This window comes from Ostrea edulis, chromosome 4 (assembly GCF_947568905.1).
Source record: "Ostrea edulis chromosome 4, xbOstEdul1.1, whole genome shotgun sequence".
In the NCBI taxonomy this organism is placed as follows: Eukaryota; Metazoa; Mollusca; class Bivalvia; order Ostreida; family Ostreidae; genus Ostrea; species Ostrea edulis.
Genome location: NC_079167.1, coordinates 55326129 through 55353254, shown reverse-complemented (window position 1 = coordinate 55353254; position 27126 = coordinate 55326129). Strand labels below are relative to the sequence as shown.

At 36.9% G+C, this 27126-nt stretch overlaps 1 long non-coding RNA gene across 1 annotated transcript; it reads right to left on the bottom strand.

Moving 5' to 3' along the window:
* Positions 1–11192: 11192 nt before the first annotated feature.
* LOC130054210 (uncharacterized) lies at positions 11193–12300 on the bottom strand. Its single transcript, XR_008802493.1, has 2 exons — positions 12237–12300; positions 11193–11387 (listed from the first exon to the last, which is right to left on the bottom strand). It is a non-coding gene; the product is annotated as an uncharacterized LOC130054210 (long non-coding RNA).
* Between the last annotated feature and the right edge of the window lie 14826 nt (positions 12301–27126).

The following is a 27126-nucleotide window of genomic DNA, read 5'->3' as shown; positions in this document are numbered from 1 at the left end:
CAAAATTACACCATGAGTGTTGTTACTTAGCAGCCAAAAATATTTGTTTGTCAATAAAATTGATTAATTTGATTGTGATGTTTTTGTAGTATTTTAAAAGACACATCAGCTCATACATTTAGAATTTCCTATTTTTGACTTGAATATAGTGAGTGGGGTCGTAATATATATATTCCACAGAAAAAAAATATTGCAAAAATGTGCACTTAAATGACCTTTGACCCCGTATAACTCTTTGGGGTCATGGGATAACATGACAAACTTTATAAAAAAAAAAATGTTCCCTGTTCAATTCGTAACAAAATTATATGTCACATGCCTACCTAAAATCGTGATACATGTAGATGTAACTCGATTTAAAAATATTGTCATTTAGTCTTTAAAAACCTCTAAAATGTTTCGGTAGAGAAAGGGTTAATATAATATATGCAAGTCTTGTTATTAAAAATTACTATTCTTACATGTGACTAGATTTGAATACAAAAAGATTGAAAAATACTATGCAAATAATAATACTATTTTGTATGAAATGGACATAGTAATAAAGCATTTTAGCAAGCAACATCACATGTAACATGGTAACAACCTGAAAACTGAGCACATTATGAATATATGTCACATCATGATGAACTCTACATAAGTAATATCCTTTTTCAGCTAATGAGAAGAAAAAAAATTACAGCAGAAAATACTTTCAAATCTCTCTGTGTATCTCTCACTCATGCATGATGCTAAGTAAAATAAAACAACAGTACGATGCATGTTAACCTACTAGTATACAATCATGTAAAATGAATAAACATTTACAAATCACTAGTATGATTCATATTAAACATTATATGTTTAATGAAGAAAGAGGGGAAAAAAAATATATATCATCTATCATACTGTTCATGAAGTAAACACTACCCTGCATTCCTTGCAAAGTAAACAGTTAAATTAAATGGGCACTTTAAACATCTTGCCTCTGCCAGGAACAATGTAATCTGCCATCTGAAGGATTTCGGTCCTGCTTTTTTCCTGACGGTCTGGATTAAGACTGTTTTTCCTCCATAAGACTGGGTCCACCAGGTCCTCTTGGCATTGGAAAAGGTCACCCACTATCGCCACGGTCCCCAGCTCAGTGTCCTTGACCAATACGGATACATCAGTACATGATGATCCTGGCATGGATATAACATCAACATATTTGTCGATTGGAAAAGGTTGACCTGATTCAAAGTCATGTCTGAGATGTAAATCACCGAGGCACATGTCAAAGGCGGCAATGTAGACTGTGTCCGGGAAAAGATTAAGGTTTCCTACAAAGTCCACATTACAATTGGTACAGATGCAACACTCTACATCATCGACGGATACATCATTCTTCTGGAGACCCTCCAGAATGTGATCTTTGTCCTTGGGGTGGCCAGTGTTCACAATTATCGTCATAGGGCCCTTCAGGAGTGTTATGGTACCCCAGTCCTGACCTTGTTCTGCTCTTCGACGGACACTGCGTACCCCTCTTTGAGAATGGCTACTTCGTACACTTCAGTTTCACCTCCACACTGATCCACCACTGTCCATTCTTCTTCTTCCTTATCCCCCCCCCCCCTGCTCAATGAACTCCTGGTCTACTCTCTGCAAACTTACCCTCCTTGACTTTACCCGATTTTCTAACTTTGCCAGGTCTTCTTTTCCCAATGCTCTGAACTCCGCCTTCTTCTCTGGTGACATAGTGCACACTATGGCCATCAGAATCCTCCAATGTATAAGTACTGCTGGAGAGTTTATTGGCAACATACCGAAGGTGTCCTTCATAGGCCACCTCATCATACGGGTCAACTGACCCACCTGATGCAGCGTCCTCTGCATGATCGGGTACTCCCGAGGCAAGGGTATCTTCTTGTTTACATAGTCCACCAAGTCCTGAACTGTTGCTGCTGGACCTAAAATGTAGTGGGCCAGTGCAAGAAGGCAGGAGGCTCTCAGACTGTGATAGTCAGGAGAAGCATTTAGCTCATTCCAAGGGCGATCCCAAAAAACTCTGGGAATGTGGTATTCCCAAGCATGGTGCTTCAAGTGCTTGGAGCGTCCATGGCACCCCTCCACTGGACAGGAAGATCTCTTATCCCCATGGGTATGGCTTCTCACTGATACGTCCTCAGGTTCCTGAGCAGGCGCAATGCTTGAATCACGTCTTCTCCGTTTAAATGGCGGAAGCCCCTCGTCTGCGCTTGATGAATCCTCATCTGATTCGTCAATGTCATGAGCTTGACCCGCATCATCTGTTAGATGCTCGTCATCTGTTATGTCAGCCTCATCTGCGGTCACATAATCCTCAATCTCTGGATCTCTCTCCATGGTACCTATTATACATTAAGAAACAAAAAACAACATAAATAAGTCACAGTATATAAAGTATGTTTTTATACTTGACACCGAGGACAAATATACGTCTTCAAGGTATCTGCTACCTCTTGAGTGATTGCGACACATGATCCATGATACCAATTATCACATGTGTCACATTGTATCATAAGACGTCCGTCATCAGGTTTGTCACATATACAAAAGATGTCAGTTGATTCCAACTGGAGAACATTTTCTCCACTTCGCAGACGATGTTGGCATTGGCGTAGCCAGTCTGGTATTTTCCTGTCACAACACTTTTTTAATCTGTCATGGTTAGTAATAAAGACTGAATTTCGAAGTTTGACTTTGTAGAGATATGATGATACTTTTTGAATAACAATGCCTGGTCCTTTCCAGGGTGATATCCAGTTTCTTAGAACGACCTTTAGTTTTGGCGCTATCCAACACATATATGAGATCACCAACTGCATATTCTCTGGTTTTACATCATAATCTCTTTTCATATGGATTTGATGTGTTTTCAATACATCTCTGGCCACTTCATGAGCTGTTTGTATAGAGTCTTGTAATCTCGATACATAATCCTCATGGTCAATGGGTGCATTGGTTTCAGGTGGTCGGAAAACTAGATCAGCAGGTACGCTCACTTCTCGGCCTAACATAAGTTTGTTTGGTGTGAAACCAATGTGTCTGTTTACGGATGATCTAATAACTCTCGCAAGCTGAGGTAAATGTTCATCCCAATTATTTTGTGACTTGTCCACAAAACAGCGTACAGCATCCATAAGTGTTCTATTAAATCTCTCGACCTGCCCATTTGCTGAAAGGCGATAAGGCGTTGTGCGACTTTTATGAATCTGAAGTAAGTCACAAATAGTCTTGAAGAGTCTGCTTTCAAAGTTTCTCCCCTGATCAGTGAATATGTTGAAGGGAAAACCAAATCTAGCAAAGAATTCATTTATAGCAGCTCTAGCTGTGACTTCAGCTGTTTGTGATGGTAATGGGACACATTCCACCCATTTGGTAAATTGGTCCACCATGACTAAAATGTTCGAGTTTCCTGAAGTAGATTCGGGTAAAGGACCCAAGAAATCAAGGTGAACTCTCTCCATTGGTACTCCAGCCTGGTATTTTGTCATAGGACACTTTGCTTTTCTGTTGGCCTTTTTGTGTTTACTGCAAATGTCACATGTCAGAACAAAATCTCTGGTTGACCGATTCATGTTATACCAATAAAACTTCTCTTTCACTCGTAGATATGTTCTTGATATACCTTGTTGTCCCATAACCGGTAAGTCATGGCATAGCCCAAGTACCTCATCTACCAAGGTCTTTGGCACCACCAGTCTTGGTTTTCCACCATTCTTGGGGTTATTGCGCAGTATTCCCTCAGCATCGATGAAAAACATCTCTTTATTAACCCAGTATTTCTTTGCTGCTTTACTGCTTATAAAGATTTCATCTTCAGATGGGATTTCATTTGACACCAGATAAGGCAGTATCAATCCAATATCAGAATCCTATTCTGAAACTCTTTCAGTTCTTCGGGTGAATATTCAATGCCTGCAAACCCACTAGTACGGGAAGCAGTGCATACTTGATTACACTGTTGGTCTTCCATACTAATGAGAATGGGTATATCTGGGTCTGCAAAGGAAATTTCCAACGATGTATAATTCAAGTCTGAGCTTGACTCTTGAAAAACCAATTCCTTGTCATTGGATTCCTTCTGGTTAAACAACCATGATAAAGCTGCATGCACTTCAGTTGTTTCTACTGTCTTACCCAGAGGGACGACATCATCCACATCTTCAGTGAATTTTCCCCAGTTGTTATGTGCTCTAGTGCAATACTTGCATCTTCCACAGGGAAGTTGGGTTGGGTCTATTGTCACCTTCATTTCTGGACAAGGTTTCGCACCAGGTGCTCGGGAAAGTGCATCTGCATTCCCATGTTTCTTTCCTCGTCTATGTATTACAGTCATGTTATACTGGCTCAATACTTCAAGCCATCTTGCTAACTGACCTTGTGGATTCCTGAAGTTAAGAAGCCAAGTTAGACTGCTATGGTCAGTCCTAACCACAAATTCTCTGCCCAACAGATAATGATTGAATTGTTTGGTGAAACGTACAATTGCGAGTAACTCCTTTCTTGTTGTACAATAGCGCTGTTGCTCTGGGGCGAGACTAAAACTACCATAAGAAATAACTCGCTCTTTACCCTCCTGCACCTGTATGAGTTCTGCACCTATAGCAAAGTCTGACGCATCGGTGTCTAGGATAAATAAATCCTTAGAGTTTGGCAATGCTAGAACTGGAGTAGTTATAAGTGCCAACTTCAAACTGTCAAAAGCGTCTTGCTGCTCTTGTCCCCACACATACGGCTTCATACCTGTAAGCCGGTTAAGGGGTGTTGCCATCTTTGCATAGTCTTTAATGAATGTTCTGTGATAGTTTGCAAAACCCAGAAATTTCTCAATTTCTTTAGTTGTTGTTGGGGTCTTCCAATTTTTCACAGCTTCAACATACTCGTCTCCTTTAGCCAATCCTGTTTTGTTTACTTTCCTGCCTAGGAATTCTACTTCTTTCTGGAATAGAAGGCATTTCCTCGCTTTCAGCTTTAATCCGTATCGCCGAAATCTATCAAAGACTATTTGCAGGTTGTGCAGATGATCCTTAAATGATTTTCCCATCACAAGGATGTCGTCCAGGAAGGCTAACACAATGTTCCACGTCAATCCACGCAAGACTAAGTTCATGACTCTAGCATAAGTCGATGGAGCATTGCAAAGACCAAAACTCATCCGGGTAAACTGGAATAGCCCGTACTTCGTTATGAAGGCTGTTTTGTCCTTATCAGATTCTTACTTTTATCTGATAGTACGCCGAGTTGGCATCCAGTTTAGAAAACCACTCATTTCCGGACAATGTGTCAATGCACTCTTCGATTAGAGGTAAAGGGTAAACATCTCTCTTTGTCACTGAGTTTAGTTTCCTATAATCTATGCACCATCTGACTTTGCCGTCCCTTTTTCGAACAAGTACGGGCGGCGACGCCCACTCTGATGTTGATGGTTCGATTACTCCTGACTCAAGCATTGTGTGCAAGTGATTTTCTTCCTCCTGAACAAAGTCTAATGGTGTGCGTCTCATCCTCTGTTTAATTGGGGATCCAGAGCCAGTGTTGATTGAATGTTCTATTTCTGTAAAAGTACCAAGATCAAATTCATTCTCAGCGAAAACATCTTGATATTCTTTGAGGAGATCCATCATTAATGTGCTCTGACTTTGGTCTAAATTTGCGACAGATTTCTGGAAAAGGGAACTCAAGTGCTCTGGAAGTTCTGGTAATGTTCCTTCACTTTGGGATTTTGGTTCTGGTACAATAGTCACTGGGTCTGCTGACAAAGCTTCTCCCACTATGGTGCCTTTTCGGATGGTAAAGTACCGGTCACTGGCATTAACTAAACATAGCCTAGGTGAGATTTGTTTGGAGTACACACATCGTGGCATCATAACCGGAATATCTTCCTCAGGCTCAATAATGTAGCTTCCCTCAAAATGTTGAGATAGCTTACCATTGACATGTATGGCTGAATTTGGTGGAATCACAGTTTTACCAGGCACTGTTACTTTAGCAATTGTTGGAGCTTCCCGACTTTTTCCATATGACATCTGCAAAACTTCAGAGTTAATGGAGAACTGGTTCTTACTACAGTCTAGTACTACATTGTTTTTCCGCATAAAGTCTAATCCCAGAAGCATGTCATCATCCATAGGAGCTACGTATATTTCAGATGGGTATGTTCTGGTTCCTATCTTGATGTCAACTGGACCAATGATGAATGTATTTATTTTCATATTACGCCCTGCACCATGCATGACAGTGTGCATTTTAATAGGCGGCTTTATCTGCATCATTCCATACACTCTATCCGAGATGACAGTGACTTCTGCTCCTGTATCTATTACTGCAACAATGTCTGTTGAGTTCACTTTTACATTTAATCTCAGCATAGAAGCTGATCCCAACTGTAGAATGGTCATTGTTTTATCTATGTCTGTGCTTTTATCCTCAGAATAGGAAGTATGTCGATTTCTGTCTGATGGTTTTTTCCTAGGTCTTCTATGCTTCCTGCATTTTCTTGATGCATGCCTTATTGATTTTGGGCTTGTTTCTTCTGAAGCACAATTTTTCTCGAGGCGCTTTGCAGTATTACGGGTCGGATTTACGCCTGTTGACCCGGCTCATTCTCGTTTAAAGGTGTCGTCTCAGACTGTGAACTCCTGTTTGTATTCTGACTTCTACTTTGATTCTGCGTCCTCAACTTCTTAGGCTTTCTGCAGTCTTTTTGCTAGATGCCCTGGTCTGTCACAATTGTAGCATGTACGGGTCTCCGTATTTTTTGGTCTTCTGTTTATTCTCCATATTGCTTAATTTTGTTTAAAGCATCTGCATGTTGTCCACCAAAATCTTTATCTGTGCCTCCATAGACGTAAGCTGATCTGATTGATGTGCTTGTGGAGAAAAATTCTTGTCGCTTTTCACTGCTGCATTAATTGTTCTCACATAATCAATCTCATTATCCGAGTCTTCAGTAAAGTCTCGACGTCTAATGGGTTTACCATAAATGGCTTTGGTAGTATGCTGGTACCACTTTATCTTGTCTATCGCATCCTCAATACATTTTGGTTTGGACATAGCAGCATTTTGACCGGCCTCTTTATCACAGCAGCCCTGATAAAATCTCCATACAGCTTGTAAGTATATGTTTTCTTCTGGTAGGTCACGAAAAGCTTTCATTGCTAGTGATAATAATCTGTCAGCCCAATCTTCAAGTTTTTCTCCTGTGTTCTGATGGGCTCCCATAAACTGGACTTGGAGAGTTTCTGGTAGGTCCACAAAGTTAAAGCGTTTTTCTAGCTTGCGAACCAATTCAAAATAGTCTATGCCGTAGTCTCTGCTCACAATACTAGTGTAAAACTCGCTGGCTTTTCCATCGAGACACCAACATAACTGGTCTTTGCGTTCTGTAGCCGTCCAGTGAGATACATCTGCATATCTGTTGAATTTCACAAAGAAGGCTTCCCAGTTAGTGGTTCCATCATACCGCAAGGCTTTGGGCAGATACACAGGTTTTGTTTCGTGCCGCCCTTGGTTTTCCGAGACTGTCGCTCGGCGTCTCACAAAAGTTGGCGATGATTGAGGTGAAGGCAAAGTACGCCGATATGTATGGGAGGACAAATTTCTAGTATTATCTGTAATCTGTCCACCGCCATTATTTCCAGATATTGCTGATATCCTTTGTCCCCTGTCTACACCTGATTAGCTGGGTGGATTAAAAGATATTGGCCCTCGTTGCATAGGGAATGTTTGATCAGGTTCACATTTATTTTCGTGTTTGACCTGAGGATTTATGCAACTGATGTGAGGGTAAGGGTGGTGTCCTTCTTGGTTCAGCTAGTGGGGTTGCTGTATAAGGAAACTTAAATCTTGACGGAAGATCTGTTGTCACGCTTTCTGTTTCCTTACGGGTAGACCCCATAATATTCAAGTCCTCATAACTGTCCTAAGTATTGGCTGAACTGTTCACCATATATTCTGCTAGATAATCGTCCATACCATCACTAGTTGTTTGTTTAGCATACCCATGGTCAATGTGAACTGATGGTTCAAACTCCACACAATCCAGTAGTTCTGGAGTTATTTTCATTCTAGGAATGGTAACAAAGACCTCTTTTGTGATGTGACCTTGTTTTATCAGTTCCCATATCCGGTCAGCTAACACCTGACCAACGCCTGGTAGGATTCTCAAATCTTCATATGCACAGGTGTTGATGTTTACTCTAAAGGGACTTCGTCTCGAGTTAGACATCATGATATTGGGGGGTGGGGGTGGGGTGAAACAACAAAAACTAATGCAAGATTTATTTCACAATACACAACAAATGATAGATACCTATTCAAATACGTAAAAATACGTGTGAATATGACGAAAGTTATTCAATTCAATCAATTTTCAACCGCCAATGGTCTCGCATTCGGTATCCTATACCATGAGCCCAATGATGTGCACGTACTGTACTTTCCGGTGATTAGCCTCACCACAAATTCTCAAGAAATTGCACAAAAACAAAAACAGTGGTTAAACCGAGGAATATTACTGACTGAAGCACGGTAATAAATCTGGAATTCGCTTAACTTACTACAAATTATTGCTTATTATGTATATAATCTACCGTGACTACATGTGACGCTTGACAGTTTCCCGCCACAAGAAAATTCAATACAGTTTCTCGTGCAGAATCGATTGCTCGCAGCGCCAGTGAAGTATTTGTATGTATAAACTGACAACGCTGGTAATCGTTTATATATGTATTCAGTGTTAATCATACAAGACTTACAATATTATTAATGTGCAATCGTTCCACAAGGATACACAGCAACACACCACCATTCACTTTCCAGACCAGACGACAACCTCGTACATGCGCATCACACACGGTGTCTAGTTAACTCGTACCTGCACACACTCATACCACACTACATTCCCATATTTATGTAGCAATAGTCCATTATCACCTGCATATAGTGTTTATATATCTCAACTGATTCGATATGCAAGACCTTGTTCTGCGTATAGTCAGTTTCTAAATCGAGGTAAACTACTGACAAACAAATTGATGGTACAGGGGTTTCAACAGTCTCGATTGAAGTCAGCATTTCGCAAATTCTATGGTCGTTATAACGATCTAATTCGTCAATACAACCTATCATTGGGTCAAATGCTGTCTGACGTGTTTCATACCGATTGTTAAGCCGTTCTTGACACACTGATTTTGACTGCGGATAACTCCGTTTACCTGAACAGGATATAGGGCCCACGGCGGGTGTGACCGGTCGACAGGGGATGCTTACTCCTTCTAGGCACCTTATCCCACCTCTGGTGTGTCCAGGGGTCGGTGTTTGCCCAACTATCTATTTTGTATTGTTTGTAGGAGTTATGAGATTGATCAGTGATCACTGTTCGTTATCTTCACCTTTCATAGACAAGAAAGCGAGGGACGTTAAACAATATACAATCAATCAATCGGCGCTTATCGCCTTTGAGCAGGGAGGGATCTTTATCGTGCCACACCTGCAAAGAGTACGCGCCCGCGTGTCAATCGTGGTCATTGTTTCCAATCGATTTTGCCGTAGTAATAAACACTCAAATGAGCTTGATTTTCTTTACTTTTTAGTGTTATCGCTTGTTTTTTTTACGGAAATACCTTACGCAACAGGGCTGCACAGTGTTTGGCGAGACTTCGCGAGATTTCGTTTCTGGAGATAAACAAACATGTCGAGTGTCACACGATACATAGTGCGATGACGTTTTCGATCTTATACTGGGGATATTACATATTGGGAACAAAATTTTTAGTATCTGATCTTGAATAACTGTTCATTAAGATATGTTGTTAAGATTACTTACGTAAAAGAGATGTACTATGTCTGTGGTAAAACACGATGCTCAAGGTTCCATGCGAGACTAAAGCTACAGAGTCAGCTGTTACGGTATGTTAAATTTTAGTCCTTTGAGAGATATAATATAGATTTTAATTAACAAGAAACTAATTTTTTATTTCCAATAATTCTAAAAGCTATGTGATGAAGTTTTAAAGGTAAGAAAAACCATACATCACCCCCCCCCCCCCCCCCCGCCAAATTTCAACATGAATTAAAATTATCCGCGGCTAGCAGGTTACAGTTATTGTCAAACCCTGAGTATGCATATCAGTATTCAGTTACTCCTAAAGAAAACTACTATAAAGGTGACTGACTCGAACTAACTTAATTTATATGCTTAGATCATAATTGGTAACATCAATAATCATGGAAAACAACACAATCCATAAAATTTTGTGAATGGGCATAAGAAAGAACAAATCACTGCACAGCTGGCATTATTCTCTATGTTTTTGTATTTACACAAGAATAGATAAGTGATAGCAAATATCAGTAAAATATAATTGAAGAAAAATAACAAATAATTAAAGGGGAAAATGTATATATATATATATATTATGTATTTGTATTATAAAACTGTCTTGATCCCAGTACATTTGTTTGATCTTTGTTTATAAAATGAAAACAAACTAGTGATTTATTATAGTGAGAGTGTGCAAATATTATATTCATATTAAGCAATAAAATCATTATCATAATTGAAAACCTCATAATTATATAACTTTTTTAAATTCTACTTTTCAAAATGTATTCATTTCAATTATTAGATGTATAGGAATGTCTTGAAAACAGATGTCAAACAATCATCGATGTAAGATCTTGAGTCTGTACCACCCCGGGCTCAACAAACCAAAAAGGATGGGCTCTATTCCTTGCACTGTGCAGATAACCGAATTGCCAACAACAGGTAATCACATTTTGATGGGTTACTGCTAAGCTTTACATGTAAGAAATGTCAATACATATCATAAGATTTGGTTTCTTATAAATAGGTGCTTCTTTTTTATATCAGCATTTTATAAGATTATTCTGTTTCAATCTTCAACAGCAATGCATTGGAAACTGGTTCCTGACCATCTGTACCCATCGACTTGGTGAGTCTACTGTGAAGGACCTGATTTCAAGCCATGACTCTCCATCTACTTCATAACCACAAGACAGGCACTAGTTATTGATAGACTTGTAATCTCATGTCATTGCCAAGAATATATTGTACAATTTGTGTGTCATAAATGATCAAATACTACCACTCTAGAGGAAAAATCAATTAAACGTAGGCTTGACTTATGTACATAAGTATCTACATTAAATTGTATGAAAAGAAAATACATGGTGTTGAAGACTTTTATTTTATTTTTAATACTTAATCTGTATTTGTATATCATAAGATATTAAAATCAACAAGAGCAAAGCAGCTTTCATAATCTGTCCTGGAATGGATTGCTCTGGTAATTCGTTAATCCAGTGTCACTTTTCACAATCCAATAAACCACCAAGCAGTAGGCCCATTATCTTCAAATAAACTGAAATTTTAAAAAAAAATCACTGTAAATAGCAAAGAAGAATAGTGTACAAGGAAATAATAAATGCATTATGGAAATAAAACTGCAGAATTCAGTTAAATATATGGAAATGAAGAATTACACATCCCTTCCATTGTAAGATTCAAGCATATTTTTCTGCATCTGCACAACTGTTACAAATAAAGTTTGAGATTAAAAGATTGATTGATGTCTGATAAAAATCTAAATTCTGATCTTGATGGGTCAAAAACAAATCAATGCATGAAAAGGTATGTTTTCTACATGGGATATACTTTGATGGTATCTAAATATTGATATTGAATAAAAGTTAATCACAGAGCTACATGTACATGTATTAAATGATTATATTGCTTTATAGAATTATTTGGATCAACATTCATCAAATTTAGTTTCATAGGTAGGGGTGAAAATACTTGCATGTGAATTAATGTAGCAATTCGAGTGTTTTGTCATACATTTAAAATTTTGCCCTAATTCTTAAATGTGACATTCACAATATCCGAAACCCACATGTGACACCACTCAGTCAAAAGATTTTCTTCATAATCATAATTCTGACCTGTATTTTAGATTCATTTAGGTCATGCTAATGATGCTTTGGATTCTGGTATGAAACAAGTTTAACACAAGATTTCAGAATTGAAAACGTGCAAATGATATAAAACATGAGATTCTACCGTTAGGCCTACATGGAATTAAAAGGTAGAATATTTATGAATGCATATATACATACATTTTACAGACCACATGTATATTGTATCTCCATGGATAAACTCGATGAGAGTCTAATAGATCAGTTAATATTATTATTAAGCTTGTCATCAGTACCGTATGCTGTATTTCATAGATCCCATCTGTCTTCTCCCATATCATTGACGGATCCAGGATTTCCGAGGGGGGGGGGGGCATGTAAAAGTCAAGTTATGAAGTATTAGCCAAAATACTCAACCATTGTGGGTGCCAAATCTGGAGTTTTCATCTACATATGCCAGCAATGCCTTGACATCTTACATGTTCGCCGTAAACCAAGTTGACAACACGCAAACAGGAATAAAAAGTTATGATCGTTTCTTTTAACTTAAATAAGCCAATTCACAGTCTATTGCTATGCTTGTCTCCGGAAGTTCTCCACCGGAAGCGAGACTGCGCGAGACTGTGTGGCCCTACTATCAAGCCCAATCAATGCTTTTTGCAACGATAACAAATCCCGTGGGGATCCGGGTTAGAATAGATCTTCAGTACCCCCTTGCTTGTCGTAAGAGGCGACTAAATGGGGCGGTCCTTCGGATGAGACCGCAAAAACTTAGGTCCCGTGTCACAGCGGGTGTAGCACGATAAAGATCCCTCCCTGCTCAAAGGCCGTAAGCGCCGAGCACAGGCCTAAATTTTGCAGCCCTTCACCGGCAGTGGTGACGTCTCCATATGAGTGAAATATTCTCGAGAGGGACGTTAAACAATATTTAATCAATCAATCAAGACAACAAACCAATGATACCGTGGCCTAGTGTCGTTTAGCTATCGATACATATTTTGCACTAAACTGTTTATCTTTATATGAGAATTCACAGTTTTAAGTGCTAGGATACAACACACAGTGGTTTCCACTTTTATAACAAATTATTTACTAAATGAATAAATAAAGAGTCCCTCTCCAGTGTCTAAATATTAATCAGCCGTCAAACTTTGATCAATTGTTATGTACATAATTCCTATTCAAATTGTGAATTTCACAATTTTCAATACCCTACCTGGTACTTGATATACTCGGAAGGGTGTGATAAAACTGGCCAGTATTTGCATTATATATGGATTTAATTTATACATTGACGTATGTTACAGTTCTTTAGACTAGATCATTGTTAAAGTACAGGCCTTTGGGCATGGATTATGCAACCCCCCCCCCCCCCGTATTGTTTTCGGATCTGGGATCAACACATCTATTTTCTTTTTATACTCATGATTTGTAAATATCGAAATCTCGGTGACGTGTTGGTAAAAATCTCGATCGTTATCAGTAATATTTCTTCTTATAATCGCTGAAATCGTGATTCATTACAGTTTTAGATGATATTTAATGTATATTTACAATGCATAAGTTAAAAAGGTGTGTAGAAGGTTAAGGGGGAGCGTGTGGCATGATCCAGCATGCCTCAACTGCTTCACGATTTTACCCAAAATTTTGTTTTTCACTTTTAATGATCAAAATCTACTGTCTAGTGTGTTTGAAAGATTTCACATGAAAATTAAGGTTATACATCATCACAGAAGCTCATTTTAGAGAGTTTATTATTTGTTTTGTAAACAAAGATTGCGGTATGCTATTGTTTATGAAATTTTCAAAAGAAATGGATATCGATCAAACTACTATTATATATTTCACATTTCAAGCATTTTAGGGGTGAAATGTGTCATCTAAAAGTTAAAATTTGTGACTATGCAAAATAAGATGCATTATATTACAAAATCAATATTTCACTTGTTTGTTTGTTTACATAAAAAGACTCGAGTCTTTGTTTACACAACACAGATGTAAGGCTAAAATATTGCTTTCATTCTTGCATTCAGAAAGTCAAAATTTCGGCTGTCAACATTAAATGAGTTATATTTCTTTTGTTTAACATCAAAAATGAAAAATATTTTCATCAAAAATCGTGAACCAGTCCCTTTAAAACTACCCCTATTGTGACCTCACCACGTGCGACTTCTGGTGAAATATCGAGCCCGGAAATAAAAGAAAAACTGTGACGCGCGAACGCACAGAATACAACTAGCCGTGAGGAGCTATTCTAACCCGGATTTCTACGAGATTCAATGGTGTTGTTAAAAGGGTGTTGTATATTAAGACAGCCAAGCCTCGAATAACATACCTCTTGTCTGTGTCTACAAAAAAAGTTACAAAGATTCATAATTGTTGAACGTCACTTTTATAAAGGTGTTTCACACAATGATTGCTGTCTAGTGCATTATAACGTATAGATCCTAAGGTTTATGCCATTTTTAGGTCACCCGAATTCATTCAGGTGACCTATTGCTATCTGTTTTTGTCCGTCGTCGTGCGTCGTGCGTTAACATTTGAACATTTTCAGCTTCTTCTCTGAAACCCCTGAACCAATTTCAACCAATTTTGGCATATAGCATCTGTGGGTGGAGGGGAACAAAAATTGTGAAATTCGTGGTCTCTGCCCCCTAGGGCCTGAGGGGTGGGGCAAAAACCATCAAAATGAGTGTAATTTTAAAAAATCTTCTTCTTTACTCCTGGACATCAAGAAGCCAAACTGTGGGCATAATTATAATGAGCATTGAGCCCTCTACCAAAATTGTGAAATTCATGGCCCCTGGGGCAGGGGTTCTTGTGTTAGGGTGGGGCTCTATTGGTCATATAGTGAAAATGTAGAATTTCTTTGAAAATCTTCTCTGTCTCTGGGTATTAAGAAGACAAACTAATAGCATGGTAATGATGAGCAAGGATGCCTCTTTATACCCCCCCCCCCCGCAACAAGTTGTGGGGGGGTATACTGGAATCGGGTTGTCCGTCTGTCCGTCCGTCCGTCTGTAGATGCAATGGTTTCCTGGCTCTAAAGCATTATCCTTTCCACCTACCGTCACCATATCATATATATGGACTACCCATGGGATGAAGATGTTCCCTATCGATTTTGGGGTCAAAAGGTCAAAGGTCAAGCACACTGGACATCGAAGTAGCAATATGGTTTCCGGGCTCTAAAGTGTTATCCTTTCCACCTACAGTCACCATATCATACATATGGACTACCCATAGGATGAAGATGTTCCCTATCGATTTTGGGGTCAAAAGGTCAAAGGTCAAGCGCACTGGACATTGAAGTAGCAATATGGTTTCCGGGCTCTAAAGCGTTATCCTTTCCACCTACAGTCACCATATCAAATATATGGACTACCCATGGGATGAAGATGTTCCCTATCGATTTTGGGGTCCAAAGGTCAAGCGCACTGGACATTGAAGTAGCAATATGGTTTCCGGGCTCTAAAGCGTTATCCTTTCCACCTAGTCACCATATCAAACATATGGACTACCCATGGGATGAAGATGTTCCCTATCGATTTTGGGGTCAAAAGGTCAAAGGTCATGCGCACTGGACATCAAAGTAGCAACACTCAGAAAAGAGGTAGTTTATACCTATTACCAACACCCTTTGGGAGATTGGGGTAAGCGGGGGGTATTCTTAGTGAGCATTGCTCACAGTACCTCTTGTTAAAAATTGTGAAATTCATGGCCCCTGGATCAGGGGTTCTGGTACTAGGGTGGGGCTTTATAAGTCATATAGTGAAAATGCATTATTTCTTTGAAAATCTTCTTCTCTGTCCTTGGGTATTAAGTAGACAAACCAATAGCATGGTTATGATGAGCAAGGATGCCTCTTTCAAAATTGTGAAATTCATGGCCCCTGGGTCAGTGGTTCTGGTATTAGGGTGGGGCCCTATTGATCATATAGTGAAAATGCATTTTATTTCTTTGAAAATCTTCTCCTCTGCTGCTGGGTATTAAGTAGACAAACTAATAGTATGATAATGATGATCAAGGATGCTTCTTTCAAAACTGAAATTTATGGCCCCTGGGTCAGGGGTTCTGGTGCAAAGGCGGGGCTGACCACATAGCTATTCAATGTTTCTTCCATCCAAAAGTAAAATTCTTATATTTAAACACAAACCTAATTCAAACATTGGAAGGTTGTTACATGATATTCAGGTGACCTATAAAGCCCCTGGGCCTCTTGTATAGACACACAAACAGTGTTTTGTGAAGAGCTATATACATGTAACATATTTACAACGTCATATTGCAATTGGTAAGAGGTTAATAATATCCATAAGAAGTTAATCCTTTATCACATTTACGGGAAAATTCAAGGGAAGTGATCATAAGAAGATACACGTAATTATTATAAACACGAGGAGGGTCAAATTTCCAGGACATTCTGATAACACCTCTTCATCAAGATTTTCTATTTTAAACATCAATCCTAGTTCCCTGGAGAGAGTTACGAAATACTGTAATTGAAATCGTCAGGGTCAATATTCTCTCGAGAGAAATCCATTTCATGCTTACCGGTATTTATTAAAATAAATCTGCACTGTACTTGAACTAAGTCAGGCGGTCAAGGAAGTGTAAACACTTGAATTAAAAAATCTATCTTGTATTTTTTCCAGAATACCTTATTTACCCAATGTCGAGATCATGTTTTCAGTGATAGTGACGAATATCAACTGAAAATGACACTCAGGCTAACGAATGCTATTGCTGATAGTGCTTGATTAAGTTATCTACTTTGCATCTACATATTTCGTCTTCATTTTGAAGATAATATCGCATGCGCATTTATGTCAAAATTCTTCACAAATTGGAAACACTCTAGCCATGCTCAGCACGGCGGGTCAGTCTAAGTTGATCATGCACATCAGATACACTGGATCTAACATTAAAATATGACTAGATGAAACCCAGCGCAAGTGCGGGAAATCACAATTAAATAATATTGCATCTTTTCAATGCGTCTTTGAATTGTTGCTCACATGAATTGAATGAACCATATCTTTAATTCAAATGAATTTAAGAACATTTTTTGAATAATTGCGTGTATTAGTTATGTTATATTTATTGATAACATACACAGTAAATAAAACTTGATTATGAGGAAGTCACTTGGAGCTCCAAATTAAATGTTCCTTATGTAACATAAATGATCTCTCTCCGTATTGCAAATTACATGTATATGATGATATTACGAATGCAATGGTAATCCATCATGCCGAATAGTTGACCAAAGACAAAATGAACATCGTTATTCATAATTTCAAAATTTAAAACTCAGTATTGCGAATGTGTTTAGAATGGTAGTTTTTATACTGTGCGACAATTTAAGGGCAAAATTATGAATACACGTCGTTTCTTCTCTTCGAACGCAATAATTGAAAACATTATGCACTATATGAATGGCAAACAAAAAGAAGAAACAGTGGCCTAATTTCTTGGACATTGTCAGGTAGTGTACAAGCTAATTTCGGTAAATTGTTTGAACTTTAACGTTATAAGGCGCAAACTTCCTAGAACAGTCCCGGACCATTCGATATCTGACATATTGGACAGTTTTCCACTCACCGGGTATTATTTATTTTCAAGATATCACAAAACATGATCAACCAAAATAAAAACTTGAAATCTTGTTTATCCATGTGTTTGTACATATCAGTAACTGTTTATAAATTATTTTTAAAAAGTCGTAATATTGACTTCTATAATCACGGAAAAATTAAGAACATCGAAAATATCAAATGAATATCGTATTTAAAAATGTATCGATGTGTCAGATCGTTGGTCTCGGGAGGGGAGGGGGACCTTCATTGAATGAGATGTCTATAAGTAATATAATCATAACTTCATAAAATGATAGACATGCGACTATATAAAACTACTATAGCTATAACTAACACCGAACACCTACAGAATTTTATACTGATTATGTTGTAAACCAATCGCAACTTCTCGGCTTCCCAGAAAGGCCTGAGAATGTGCGACTCAAGCGTCTATGATGTTGCCTCATTCTGGGCGCTTCATTCAGAGGGCTGATTCAAGACTAAAATCACGGATTGAAGAAACGAACATGCATATTTTATTTATTCAACAATTAGCAAAACTTATTTCTTCTGTAAGATCAAAACCAAGCATCGATAAACAACGGATTTAATTCATATCGTATTATCTTAAGTTGTCATTTCAAAAAGAAAACTGGCTTAGATCCGTCAGAACGTATCCGCCACTGTACTCTCATTTTTGCTATTTTAGTGTAGTTTATCGAAAACGAAAGTTTTTAATCAATTTCACTATATTTATTCTATTATAGCTTGCGGACTTCACCTCACATATGAAACTATATCATAAGTGCAAACAGTAACTCTGGAGCAAGCGTCTTGGAGTTTATTGGCAAAATTTGTTAATTTATAAGTATAAATAATCGAAACCAAGTCTTTTCAGTTAGATAAAGATATTTCAATGTAAAAACAAAAAATCAGGATTGTAGTATCATAGATATATTTTCTTTGTTGGACAAATATCTTTATGTGAGAGTGCGAAGTACAAACGTTCTTGTACATGAACAAAATGAATTCAAGTTTCAGGCTTAATTGTATGTATATAGTAACAATACGCTTGTGACGGCAAGGAAGTTAGAAAATACTGTTAAAAATTCAAATGCGAAATATACAAAAGTTGCCGAGTACTGTTTCATTACTTTGTTTTATTAAAAATGTGCTTATGTGCAAAATAACATTTTTGAGACTTTAAAGGGGAAGGCAACCCCCAAAGAAATTACAGGATAAATGATAAGATTAATCATATGATAACAAATTTTCATACTATTCTCTTGATATACAGCCTAGATAAGCTTCACTACTAATTTGAAAACGTTAAAAATTGAAATCAATTCAATTCTTTATTGTCCTTGAGTTATACAACTCATCGGAATACATCTAGAAATCCCCGCTATCCATAGAGGTTGCCATGATGTGGAACTCTTCTATATTGATGACCACAAAAATCAATAATTTTGACGTCACACCGTCTATTCCGGTTTTGATGAGATTCTAAGATCATCAAAGATGTGCATGTGGTAGATTTTACGAATAAATAAGTTGATGTATTCCTGTCAAGTAGTTAATTGCACTAATGCGAAGGGGAGATATGAAAAAAAGGTGTGTTTTTTTTTCGAAATTCCTGACCGAACCAAGTCATCTGAAAGGAAAAGCCCTATGTAAACTGTGGATCCATCATTTGCGTAATGACAAGTTGAGGTTCGAGACATTTGTATGAAGAAACGTGTATCGTCTGTCTGGTCTGCGACTCGACTGAACGTCTTCTTTTCTTAATTTCTTCATGCAATAGAACGAGCTCAAATCCGTACGGCTCTAAACTTAACTATTCATGACTTGTCATGTTTACAATGCTGCTGATGAAATAAACCGGAACCGACGGTGTGACGTCATAAATTAAACTTCAATGGCCGCTCTCTTATCGGCGGGTAATTTAAAATATATGATGGTATAATATTGATTTAATCGTTAAGCAAGGATTTTTGTTTTTAAAGACTGTCATTTACGGTATCAGTAAGTAATACTTTATTCATAAAAGCAACAATGTGGTTAGGATTGTCTTTCCCTTAAACAAAATAATATATACATGTATGAGTATCATGGGAAATCAAAGGGGAAATAGATATTACAGGTGGGTCTTGAAAAAAATGGTGCTTAATGACACTCTCTATCTGTCTTGTGTCATTTCTGATTAATAGTTTCTATATTACACATTTCGCTGATAAGTAAATATCCTGTACATATTACAAGTGAATCTTTGACAGAATATAGAGAGAAATGTTTCAACTGAAAATATCATACAATTATTGATATTTTGAAGTCAATAAAATATACTCTGTAATAATTACTAGTATTATTTGTAACTACTCTATAAAGAATTAGGAAAATAAGTCATAATTCCTATCGAAAGTTTTTTTTAAAAATTATTATCAATTATTAAAAACCTTAACACGTTTGAAATGCACAGATCAAATCATCAAAATAATTACGGCATATGTATGCATGATAAGTGATTGGAAGTGAGTATTCCTTCTTGGAATATCAAAATATCAACAGTTCTTAACTCTATGATATTTGATTTCAATTTCGCACGAGAAACGTTACAATAATGCACGCCTCAGCATAGCATTTCTCTTCTGACGTAAATTGGTATGTTATTCAAAGAAAACTTAACACCCAAAGGAAAGGGCTTCATGCAAACTAGTCATTAAACACAATCAGTTTTCAGAAAGCAAAATTCTGGGATTCATGTGATTAATCTTTTTCTACCACGTTCCTTTTAAACATTTGCGTAGTGAGCTGTAATTTAGGAAAAAATTTCTTCTATAAATACTAGTATCTACAATTATTGAAAGTTATTTCGTCACTAAAACAAAGCACTCGACCATTGGAACCATCCCCCCAAAAAATATTATTAAATGATATTTAAGGTCAATATGGTGCTTTATTTACTTGAGAAGTAAAATATCTGCCGAGCCCGGAGGTCGATTTGAACTTTGTACTTCGAAGGTAGTTAAAATATCATACAACTGTACTTGATGAGAGAATGTCAAAAGCTGTTTTATTACATATTACATGTAATTAATTTAAAGCATCGAAACTGTCCACTAGAGCCAACGAACGATACTTGATAGGCCATCTTTGTATGCTGCTAGACTGCAAGACCAAGTCCAAAGTGATTAGAGACACAAGTTTTTGTTTATTATTATATATCTATATTTCCTATGTTTTGCCTTTTATATTTGAGTCATTTCTTCATGAATGCGCCACAGTTGTGAACTAAGCGCGTATGAATCTTGATAGATGTAGTACGTCTATTTTAACGGCTGAGAATTCCGACAGAAATGAAAGTAGAATGTAAATATAAAAAAGTAATTTCATTTTGGAAGATACTTAAGGGTATGACTGCAACGCTTCAGACCGATGTTGTCGCATAGACTTTTTCCCCGTATTCAACAACACCCCCACCCACCCCCCCCCCCCCCCACCCCGGAAAAATGGGCCCCAGTGTATTTTCCCCCATTAAACAAAGTCGGTATAGAGTTTACCCCCTGGGCGGAAAAAACGCCCTGGGATAGAATTTTTGTCCTATTGTTTACGGATTGTACCTATTTTAACGCATCATTCGATAGCACAAATTATGAAGTTTTTCATGATAAGTTTCGTTTTCAAAGAAATACAAATCTCAACTTTAATGCGCCACTATATGTTTATTTACAGAAGATGTGTGTCATATGTAGTATTCTCTGAGGGACCCATGACGTATACATGTAGTTATTAAAAGTAATGGTGCTACCATAGAAGGATGCACGCCTCCCTAAAAACATCTTACACTCATCCAAGGACATAGGATACTCAAAAACTATGAAATAGAAATCGGTAAAATATTTTTACAGGCCTTACTATTGCTAAAGCACATATTTAATCATGAAATTTGTTTGTTTTATATGCATTTTCATCACAAATACATTAATATCTTATTTGGGGTATCTGATGCCTTTCAGACGATAGGTAACCCAGGAAAATTCCCATTAGCTTCAACACGAGAAAGGGAATGAGGGGCTTATAATATACATGTAGATTGCGTCTGATACCCAAACTTTGTGTATAAAGTATTGATTAAATAAATAAAACTATGAAACTCAAAGATGGGCCCGGGCAATTCTTCTTAAGGGGAATTCTTTGCTGAGCAGTTTTCCGGTGAAAAGCCTAACCTGGACCCGTTTTAGGGGGAATACTTCTATACGAGTGTAATTAGAGTCTACATGTATATACACTGTCCATGTCAAATCTAGGCTTAAATTACTTATGGAACAACAGAAGGAATCAAGATATTTATAGAATTATTGAGCACAGAATAATAGATATATACAGGCAAAAAATTATGTGTAGTTTTGAAAATTCACCAAAGTGTATGCTGTATAGGCATCTTGTTGACAATTTTTGTATACAGTATTATTTAACAAAACCATTAGACACGTACAGTAAGCAACTTATTACCCGATACAGAACGTCATCACATTCATTATGTATAGAAACTGGTAGACATAATAATGTTCCCAGAAATATGAGAATTTGCAAACAGTGTAGTTTAAATGATATCGAAGATGAATTTCATTTCATTCTAAGATGTCCTTTATATGACGAAATAAGAAAAAGATTTATTAAACAATTCTACTATGTAAAACCAAGTGTATATAAACTTATACAATTACTGAGTGTAAATAACGTTACAGAACTGAGTAATTTAGGTAAATATCTTAAATATGCTACAAAATTACGTAAGGAACGTGTTGCTAATTAGCACAATAGACTATTATATATCTGCTTAATGTACTTTTTGTTAATCAGTATTATAATGTATGAATATATGCATGCATATGATTGCATGTTAAACAATATCACTTTGGAATGTTATTTAAGTTTATGCACTCTCCATATACTGTATGTTGTTATATTTAAAACTGTATTGTATGTAATTAAGTCCAATGAGCCGCATGGCTCACGGAAATAAAGAAACATACTATAACACTGGCATACTTTTCATACAGCGCTAACGCGGTTCACGGAGTATGTATGCGTGAAGCGAAGCAGTTCATACCCTCATGTATATTCAAAAATTAAATTTATTTCTTAAATATCATGGTTAAATAATTCAAAACATCAAAATCGACTACTAGAATATGTAGAACGTTACCGAACGATCACTGATTGGTAATTTTTAAAGCGGATTTGATGTTACTATAATTTAACCATTGTTACGTCAGTTCATGATAGAGGTCGCCCTTTCTTTACATGTACTTGAATGGTGCAAGATAGTCGAAATTGAGTAGACACTGTAGGGACGCAAGTTTTCACTGAATGACCCAAAAATAATAAATCGTATCAATATCAATATTCCCAATTTAGATTTGGCCCAATGTTGAATAAATTAAATGTTGTATTTACCTCGAAGGCATGGGCAGGTGAATATAACGTTTAGTTTTCCTCTGTTTTTCCTAATACCGATTGGCTGAGATCCAACAAACCTATGATAGCGGTTATTATACCCCCCCCCCCGCAACAAAGTTGTGGGGGGTATACTGGAAATAGGTTGTCCGTCCGTCTGTAGACGCAATGGTTTCCGGGCTCTAAAGTGTTATCCTTTCTACCTACAGTCACTATATCATATATTACGACTACCCATGGGACGAAGATGTTCCCTATCAATTTTGAGGTCAAAGATCAAGCGCATTGATCATCGAAGTAGCAATATGGTTTCGGGCTCTAAAGTGTTATCCTGTCCACTTACAGTCACCATATCATACATATGGACTACCCATGGGACGAAGATGTTCCCTATCAACTTTGGGGTCTAAAGGTCAAAGGTCAAACGTACTCCTAAAGAAGTGACTACCCAAGGTTTTGTCATGCCCTTTCTTTTCTACACTCAGGAAAGAGGTAATTTACACCTATAAACAACACCCTTTTGGGATTGGGGTAAGCGAGGGGGGGGGGGATTCTTAGTGAGCATTGCTCACACTACGTCTTGTTTCATCACTATTTCGCATACACTCTTGTTAAGTACATGTATATGTATATAATATGTCGAATTCTACCTTACAATAAAAATACTGACATTATTCTGTGTCTTTTTCCCGATCGATTTGGTGTCTTGATATATCTTCATTTCAGATATAAATACATCGAAAGGCTGACACATACAACCAACCCCACTAGCCTTGGAGAACAGCAGATAATCCTAACTTAGATGTAGAAATTTCATGCATTAGAGCCAGATTTGAACTTTCCTTTGTTCTGCCACACGCTATCAGTCGGTCATCTTAATGGCAGGGGAAGATAAGAAAATTTTCTATAATGCTAGCTGTGTTTTTTTTTTCAACATATGAATCTGTATATAGAATAAGAGCGTACGGATCTTGTAGTATGTACGTATATACATGTACATGCAGGTAGTACTTACATAAGAAATTACAACTTGTTTGTTTAATTTTTATGAAAAGCCGTAGGGTATTTGGCGCCCAAATGATCGGTTATTTACTTTTTAAATCCAACAAACAACAATTAAAGAGAAAATTAAGCTTTCCAAAATACACACTCTATTTGATTTTACAGGTAAAGGATTTAATTAATCTATGTAATTTTTGACCATGATAAACAAAACAGGCTCTCTGTATTTTGAATATCATGATGAATTAGCAAAATGCACTTTCCACGAGCTGTACATTTCAATTTCATTTACCAATGTAAATATACATGGTGATACATACAAGGTGCATGTACAGCGAAATACTCAACTTTCTTCGTAACAAAGGAAATATAAAAGAAATTTAGTCATCAGGATTTTTCAGATATCATTTGAAATCTCAAGCTTTATTGTTATCAGATAACCTACATTGTATGACGCACTGCCTTTAAAAATCCTCATTTTAAAAAATGCAATAAAAAAATACAAATGTATGTTTAATTTAGTGGAGTTGAACGCAGAAAAAAAACCACCATGTGTCTTGTGTAATACAACAGGACTTAACTCGTTGTAAGTTAAATATTCAAGACTCGTGATTTAGACCAGAAAATTGTCCCGGTTTTTTTGGTCATACATGTAGAACAGAGAAGAAAAGTCTAGCATTGAACTGTTCTCGTTTTCAACATACATGACTTTTTTTTATTTTTCTATTTTTTTTTAATTTTTTGTTGTTGTTGTTGTAAATGCGTAGAATCAGTTGACATAACCAGGAGACATTCGGTTTAAAGTTCAAACGTAAAAACGAGGTCGTATTCTTGTTCTGTCACCTCGGGTCACAAAAACTCGTATCAGTTTAAATTGATCTTTGTTTTTAATTAATTAGATGGATAATTAATGACTTCTTTACAAAACAAATCGCAAATTGATATATGTACAAACCTAAAACAAGAATTCAATTGACATATTCACGCGAGCGTTCATTTGTTCCAGCCAATCCAATGGTAATGAGTCCCTTCCCCTAAACTTAGGTATGATATGCTAACGAAAAGTTCTATTCACATTTCATACCGTTTATTTTATCACAGTTTCACGCTCTTTGGATGAACCAAAAGCGACACTGCTCCTGCGTAAAAGCCCAGCTGTAATTGGTGACAGTGATCGAGACCGACTAGGAGGTGGACAAAGACTTGCGCGGCGACCTCTGGTCAATTCCTCAGATAATTCACCAATTTCCGGAAGTGTGGACATCCGTCTTGCGTTTGCCAGGATGGACGTCCACTCTGGAGGTTCTCCTTGGTATATGTGGGCTATTGTATTCCGTCGCCGCCCATGATACCGACGTTTCGGCTTTTCCTCCCTTTCCTCCTCACTATCTGAATTTTCCTCATCCTTATTCTTCCCAGTAACATCCGTTATCACCATTTGGAAAGCAGGAGATCCTCTGGGAATTTCTTTTTCTTCAAATCTCAATTTAGGATTGGTAACACTTTCGATAATATCCTCTACACTTCCTTTAGCACTCATTTTGACAAAAAGGTTTCAACTGGAATTGTGCACAATCAAGAGACAAGGTTCTTCACGGATGTGTTTAAACCCACATTGATTCCGATCTGTTATCTCACGGCATAGATCGACTGACAATACCTTATTATACAGTGTTGTTGATTGTAAAACTTCCAACAATCTAGTCAGGGATTTAAACACTTCTAAAAGAATATGGGAGTATTTAAATAATTATTGTTGATTGCAACTGGCAAATGTATGTAAATAGGAATTATTTTTGGAAACAGATTGAGTATTTTTGAATTCAATAAACATATGGATGAAGAATTAATGAACTTTCGTAATACTCATAATGCGTGTTCTTAGAGTATTTTTAATTGTAAGAGGGTTTAGGAATAAAATAATGAAGGGCTCTTAAACATAAAATTGCTATGATTTAAAAAAAAGTTAATAAGTTTTTATACATCTTTGTATTATTTTGAATGTACACATGTTCAATTTGTCAAAGACATGAACTTGTGTAGTTGAAAAATATATAGCAGGTGAAATCCTTTGCCATTGCATTGATTTATGAGATAATCTTAACACTGAAGTAGATTTCATTGTATAAGAATTGTGATTAAATTTGTCAAGGTATTGGCAATATTTTTTCTTTTGTTATAAGTTTTGAAAATAATCGAGAAGAATTTAGAAATGCAACAAAGCACAAAGACTCTTTGCGTTTAGTATATACTGTAGAAGCTTTGTTTATGCGACGAGAAATTTACTCACTAGTATGCTCGTTAATAAATTTGCTCTAATTTTATACGCGTTCATGTGTGATTTGATGTTCAATGCATGTTCTAATCATTCAATCTATTTGTGATAATAGTTTTCATCAGAATGACTTCAATCGGGCGCAAGTGAATTTTTCCATATGTTTTAAGCATTCGAATTACAGTGAGGCACTCAGTGTGAAATTAGAAGAAAACAGTCTTTGTTATATAGTGGTAAAATAGACTCATTCATAGCACGACGCTGTATTTTCCCTCGACGATTTTTTTTTATCTGATTACATTATATGACCTAATAAAAACAGGATGGTGTTAACTTGGGATGGGTGTAGTAATCCCTTCTTGTGCCAATATATTTTCTGTATCTGTCTGATCTTCAGACAGGGTGTTCTGCAAAATCACTGTCGTCAGCCGATTCCTGTACCGGAATCTGTCGGGGCAGTTCTACCTAGCCCTCCATTCGTGTTCCCCTGGTGACCGTTTGACCTCTACACCTGCTTCTTACTGGCGGCATGTTTACAAAATTTTGAACTAATAAACAAGAATTTAAATCACAAAAACATTTGTGAAACAATGTTCTTTTAGAACATGATGTAATACGATAGTTGAAACATTGCAGCATATGCTGTACACTGTTTCAGAATCCTTTAAAAATCATTAAAACGCCATCGGAGGCACTTTGCTACGAAAATATAATTAATCACGAATAATCTTTACTCTATGGGAAATTTTAGAATATATATCCCTTATTAAACAAAAAAATTGTTTCGAATTTCCCCGCTCTAAAATTTTAACCGTCCTTCTGGAATGGCTGCAAGATGTAAAAGGGAAACGAGGCTGTGGTAATTTTAGA